This window comes from Lycium ferocissimum, chromosome 6 (genome assembly GCF_029784015.1).
Source record: "Lycium ferocissimum isolate CSIRO_LF1 chromosome 6, AGI_CSIRO_Lferr_CH_V1, whole genome shotgun sequence".
Taxonomy (NCBI): Eukaryota; Viridiplantae; Streptophyta; class Magnoliopsida; order Solanales; family Solanaceae; genus Lycium; species Lycium ferocissimum.
The window spans coordinates 56,100,543-56,106,542 of record NC_081347.1 but is presented as its reverse complement, the minus strand read 5'-3'; the positions used below and the strand labels follow the sequence as shown (position 1 = coordinate 56,106,542).

General features: G+C 34.7%; 1 long non-coding RNA gene across 2 annotated transcripts; it reads left to right on the top strand.

Moving 5' to 3' along the window:
* Positions 1 to 795: 795 nt before the first annotated feature.
* Positions 796 to 5,775, top strand: LOC132059852 (uncharacterized). 2 transcript variants are annotated; one of them, XR_009415750.1, is made up of 2 exons: positions 796 to 1,154; positions 5,423 to 5,775. It is a non-coding gene; the product is annotated as an uncharacterized LOC132059852 (long non-coding RNA). The 2 variants fall into 2 exon arrangements; XR_009415751.1 differs by having other exon boundaries at positions 5,233 to 5,775.
* The last annotated feature ends 225 nt before the right edge of the window (positions 5,776 to 6,000 follow it).

Here is a 6,000-nt window from a genome sequence, read left to right as displayed (position 1 = left end):
TTGTTAAATATCAAATTGAAACGTATTTTACTCCGTTAATTTAAGAAAATTGGCTAGTTAAATAAAATAGTCAATTTGCATCTCAAGTTTACAGTTTATTTGACTAAATGGCATTTTCGTTCAAATTAACTACAATTAGTTATTCATTAATTGTAGCTACAATTGAGATAGTCAATTAATTGTTATATGTTAACTACGGCTTTATTTGAAATAGCCAATTGGTTGTTATGTGTTAATTATGGCTATAATTGAACTAGTGAAATTGCGTGTTAAAGGTAATTTAGGTTACGATTGCCATAAGTAGTCATTTCATGCATATGACCGTATTTTAAAGGGAATTAATTAATTAGTTTTAATTTGATCATAATTGGAATGTATAATTAATTGCCACTTTTTTAATCGGCTATTTAAGTAATTGCATATATATATATATATATATATATATATATATATATATACACACACACACCTATACACATGTATAACGTGTATATATATGCGTGTATCGTGGCCCCTTACCTTTTCTTTTAAATTAGGGCCAAGCCCAGTCCATTTTAAGGACCAGACCCGACCCACTTCCGCTTCAAATACTCCGAAACAGAGCACTAAGGTCTCGTTTGATCGAGAAACATGGGTTGAAACCCTAGCTGTCACCCCTTTTCTTTTCCTCTCTCCTTGCGTCATCTCGGCTAAAAATGGCAAAAAGGCAGAGTATGTTGCTTTTCTCAGGCGTTACATGGCCGTCTGTGGCAAGCATTAATTGCTTCCACCATGTATCAACCAAACACGGTATAACTCTTTCATTTTGCTTATTCTGCATTTTATACAGTCAAAGACTGAAATCCCTTCATGGATTTTGTTGTATTCAATTTTGATTGGCTAATATCAGTTTGAGGTGGAAATTCAAGAGAATCCCCCCCAAAACTACAAGTCCCATATCGAAAATTAGGTTTCCAATTCTCAGATTTGGGGTTCTATCAGATTCCACTATTTCACACACCACACAAGTCTGAAAAAATCAGATAATAATTTGCTGGAACCTTTGATTTTGCTGAGTTTTTAGTTTAAAAAATTAATCTTTCTTTTGGTTTGTGTCTGAGGGGTTTGAAGGATCTCCAAATTCCATTACTCGACCTAGGCTGCACATAGAGGAGGTAAATTTCTTTCCTTTTAGTTTAATATTCAATACTCTTTATTTGTATGTGTTCTTGTATGTTTTGATTAGCCTTAATGGTCTGTTTAGGGTTCATTGTAGCATAAATATGGTTTAATCTCAGAAACTAATCACCATTTGTTTTGTTTTAGCTTAAGTCAATTAGAGCTCAATATTAGTGTTAAAATCTGGATGTATATGATGATTAGTTTAGTATGTAATGCTTCATGTTATTTTTCCCCTTAATCAGTATAAGTAATTCTTTCTCTATACTCAACCCTTTATGTTTAGGAGATAAGAATGGCAGTATAAAACTACTTTATAGGCTTGTAGTCCATTTACTGTGAAATATATGTCTATGCTTAGCATGCTTGCCTTAGTTTTGTCTAATTTTGGATATGTCAATACCTATATTAGCTCTAATGGTCTTTGTTATGTGTTAGTAGTATAATATGACTATATTCAGGATTCATCTTAGGGTTTAGATGTTGCATATAGGAATTTGACAACAAAAAATGCTCCGTTCTGCAGTTTGTCAATATTTGGTCCTATTTGCCTAATCCCATCATTAGCATGTTTTAGAAGCATATTTGGTCATGATTTATTTAAGTATCTAACTGTCTGCCCTCTTAATGAATTCATGAGAGTTTTAAACTCAAAGAAAGGTGTTCAATATGTTTTTTCAAACTAACTGTAAAGAGTCCTACATGTAAAATGAACTTGAAGTATTATTTTAGGGCTTCAATATGACTGTCCAAGCTTATCATTTGCCTAGTTTAACATTATGACTGCCTTGAGTTGCTTAATACTGAGTTAACATGCCTAGGTCTTCTATTGAACATTCTCTATTTGTTTTCTCCTGTTAGTCTGAAGTCTCCTATGGTCTATGGCATATCAGTAATGGTATGGGATGTTTAAGTTTTTCATATGTGTTTGTTTTGCATCTGTTGAGATAGTCCATAACTCATTTGAAGTAAAAGCATGATTTGTTGTCATTTTGACCTATTATGCCTCTTCCTCCTTTTGCTATGCTGTGAAGTAATGGATATAAACCATAAAAAGGCTCACCATATTAAATATGAATTCTTTTCCCTGAAAGTGGAAACTTGTTTGGTTAGGTGTTGCACAACCTTGAACCTGTTCAGTTTTATTGTGATTTAGTATGTGTTTGATTAAGTCAGTTCAGTCCCTATTCTGTTCAATATTTTTTGTCTCTGTTCATGCTCTACTATTATGCCATATCTGTTTTGAAGTTAATAAATGAAGTCATGCTAGTACCAGTTGAAAGGATCGTAGCCTGTGTTTATTCTTATTTTAGAACAAAGCACTGTTGGTTTAACTCAGAATTATGAAATGCACATCTATGATGATTATCTGTTGACATCAACACGTTGTGAACTCAATAGGAACCAAGCAAGATCTATGTGTAGTGTGATACATGCTTAACACGTCATACGTCACGTTCATTTCTATCCTCTGCCTTGTACTGAGTTGTTAGTTATGCTGATATACACTCTGGTGTATACAGGAAAGTATACCCTATATATTTAACGAGTTCATTTGTAAGTTTGACAAAGACATGATACTGATTGGGCTTGTTCCTTTAATTGGTTTCATTTGGCGATTATGGGCTGTGGCTAACTTGAGATGTAAAAGATATACAATGAACTTATATGGTGTATACACTTAGAAGCATACAGGAAAGCATATATAGTGTGTATATTAGTGGATCTAGGTGGAAACATTTAACTTAACTATGTTTAGAATAATATTGTTGCGCTTGCTCTTTCCCCTTTACTACTTTGTCACTAAAAATGGGTCTGTCCTCTACCTTAGCTGATTCGCATTGCTGTTAGAATTGGGCCTTGCCCCGTGTGTTATTCTTTGCTTTAATTGGGCTTGTCTGCGATCTTTCTATTTATTTGGTCCTCTGTTTCTTTTGTTTATTCACCCAGTCATGTTAAACATGTTTACCCTACATACCTGTATACGTGAGTTATTTGTATTTTTCTACTTAAGTCCTTATTAGTTTAATGACTAAGTATAGATACCCTCTAACCGCATTTCCCCTTTTCCCACCTTCTTTATTTGCATGAAAATTCGACACGGGCCATTTGGGTCACATTCTTCCGATAAACCTGTTGGGCCAGAGGCCTAACCCTCTTTTCTTAATCGAGTCTGAATTAAAGAAAGATAATTGAAGACCCAACCATGGGTGAAAATGGCAACTGGTGGGCTTAGGTAGGCCCACTAGCCTAACTCTTCCTCATTTTTATTTTATTTTTGTCATGTATACTATTTGTATAGCTGTTGTATATATAAATAACACTTGAATGTATATTGAAACCCAAATACGTTAGAAACTTAGGAAACTCGTGTAGTTGCTAAACAATTTCTCAAAATTAAATGACTTTCAAAGTATGTCACGGTCTATTATAATTGCATGTAATCGGTAAACTTTAGATTTTTACACAGTATTTCAAGTGATAAAATCGAAAATCAATAACATATACAAGTTTAACGGATTGGGATTAGATAATGGAACTATTTGGGGCCATAAGCCCTTCGAAACTGAAAAATAAAAATGGACTGCTTTTGGACCAAAAATGATCTGTTTTGGGCCATAAGCCCCTTTCAAGGAAATAATACAGACTTTTGTTGGACTTAAACATACTTTTTGGGCCTCAGCTTTTAAAGATAGAAACTTGGACTGATTTGGACAAGTAAAAAACTGATTTCCAGAAAATTCGAAGTATGGGGGAACAGACTTTTTAACTTGTTTGAACTTAAGGTATTTTTAAAACCTTTTGGGCCCAAAGCCCAAACCTTAAGGCAATAAACAAGAGGAAATACACTTGATGACTTGAACCTATATTTGAAGTAAGATGACTTTGGTATAAAATATGGTTGACCCAATGAGCTAAAATGGAATAATATAAATAAAATCCTTTTTCTCTATTTGTACTTATAAAAAACCTATGCTATTTTCTAAAAGAGATACTCCCCTTTTTTTTTCCTAAATGTATATAAACTTTTAAGGATTCAAATCATGACATTGGACCAAATTAGTAGAAACTCTACTTAAGAGAAAATCTTAAGTGTGTTTTGGTCCGAAAATGAAATGACTTCAACCCTTATAAACGTTTTTTGAAACCAATTCTTTTCCTTAAAGATTTTGCCAAAAAGGGAGTTATGATATTAGCATGACAGTTTTTTACATGAAAGAAAACATTTTTTTAGCAAGTAATAACAATTATTCACACATTGAATTTCGAAAGTTAACCGTATTCTACGGATACTTAATACTAGGGTGCTTAAAAACTTCCTTAGGAGATCACCAGAACCCTTACCTCGAACTCTTTAAAAAGGATTTTTCTCTTATTTGAATAAACCTTTTTAACTTGGTTTTCCTAATTTCTCTTATAAATTAGGTGGCGACTCTAAAAAATATAAAATTCGAATAGAGTCCACAACCTCTTAGTAGCTTTTATGCACCTGCGTAAAAGTGAACCGTAACAGATGGTGACTCTGTTGGGAATTTTCTAGGTTCTAACCATAAGGGTTTCAATGTAATGTGATTTAATTGTGAATATTTGCTTACTTGTTTATTTTCTTGCAAACATAACTATCATGTATTCATATCATAAACTCCGCCACCACTGGCAAAAAACATGGTTTCAAAGGGGATATGCGGGCTCGTGGTCTAGCCTTCACTAATAAACCGTAACATTCTTTCTTTGGAACACGTTAAATGCGGAGTTGGTACGCGGTCGTCCAACAGCCAACAACGGTTCACCCTGGATAGTCCGCTCGGGTCCCTGTCAATTTGAAAAGCCCACTCTAGCATTGACTAGGATAGAGCCAAGTCAAATCCTAATGGACTAGCACATGCTGACCTAGACGGGTTTGGGATATACGATACGTATCTAAAACCCACTAAGGAGACTACCCTGTGTCAAGACGGTCTATGACCCGAAAGACACCACATCCCACTATGTGCTAAATGAAAACATTTTGTGTGCCTATGTGCTAAACCATTGTCCTTGGGGGTAGGGAATTAACCGTGTTTTATTTTATAGATGCATACAAATCTGAAATTCAACATGGTTCTTGAGGCCCAAAGATATGCTAAAAATTAATACCGAGGAACAAAGGAAAGTGACCAAGTGTTTAGAAAACCTTCCTTCTTGATAACATGCTTGAGTTTCAAGTCATTGGTATCCTTGTCTTTCAATGTGCAAGTTATCAAGTCCCTGTTGAATGCACCAGGTGATACCATACTTAGCAGCAATTGCTTCAGCCTGATTGTTACTGCTGCGTTCAATTGGGACTGAATAAGCAAAAATGAAATCTCCATTGTATGATCTCACAACAGCTCCCATACCTTTTTGGTGTCATTGAAGAAGCTCCCGTCAGTATTGAGTTTCACCATACTAGTGCAGGGTTCTTCCCAAGCAACTGGAGTATATCTCACCATGGGACAAAGTCTTTCCACTTTGTTGCATAAGTTTGGCCAATATTCTTCTGTTGTAAAAGAGAGAAATGCTTCTTATATCACTGCTTTGATATTTCAAGTGCACTGAGTAACCATCTTGTATTGATAAAATCTGCTTTTATCTCCATATCTACATGCAGTTCAAGATTTCTAGATTTCCCATCATATCAGCACTGGAGTAGCTTGCAGAATCAACTTATGAACTTTGTTCTTAGGCTTGAGATTCCACCAGTTGCTAATGACAGTTCTAATTGGCATATGATGATGAGTAATACCAAGAGGAGTACCCATAGCTTTCTAAAAGCATTCTGCAGCCTTACCTTCCACCTTTACATATTGCATATTTTCAGCC